We start from the raw sequence: 335 nt of genomic DNA on the forward strand, positions 1-335 counted from the left end.
TTATGCATTCTTGCACAGTTGATTGTTTGTTCCACCATCTACTTCCGTGTAAGCGCCTCTGTGTATTCATGTACGCGAACTCAGACGTGCGCACCTCCCCGCACACACAGCCGTGTCTCAGCTGCAGTTAGGTCAACCTACGCTAGATAATCCCCGCTTCCCTTTGTGGGTCGCCCCGTCCTCGCTCTCTCCAGTGTCCCTGTCGCCCTCGTGCTCCACAGTTAATGCTCTTTCGTCGATCCTCTCATCCCTTGCTCATTATATTTCACCCCTGATTAATCCTTGGTAATATCCTGGTTTTTCTTCCCTTAACGCGGTCAGATTGTGTGTGTGCG

The 335-nt window shown here is 51.3% G+C and overlaps 1 protein-coding gene across 1 annotated transcript in view; it reads left to right on the forward strand.

Moving 5' to 3' along the window:
* The window catches only part of LOC119587349 (GTPase-activating Rap/Ran-GAP domain-like protein 3), a 420,180-nt gene that overhangs the window by 412,769 nt on the left and 7,076 nt on the right, over positions 1 to 335 (forward strand). The window lies entirely within an intron of this gene.

Source organism: Penaeus monodon, chromosome 22, assembly GCF_015228065.2.
Source record: "Penaeus monodon isolate SGIC_2016 chromosome 22, NSTDA_Pmon_1, whole genome shotgun sequence".
In the NCBI taxonomy this organism is placed as follows: Eukaryota; Metazoa; Arthropoda; class Malacostraca; order Decapoda; family Penaeidae; genus Penaeus; species Penaeus monodon.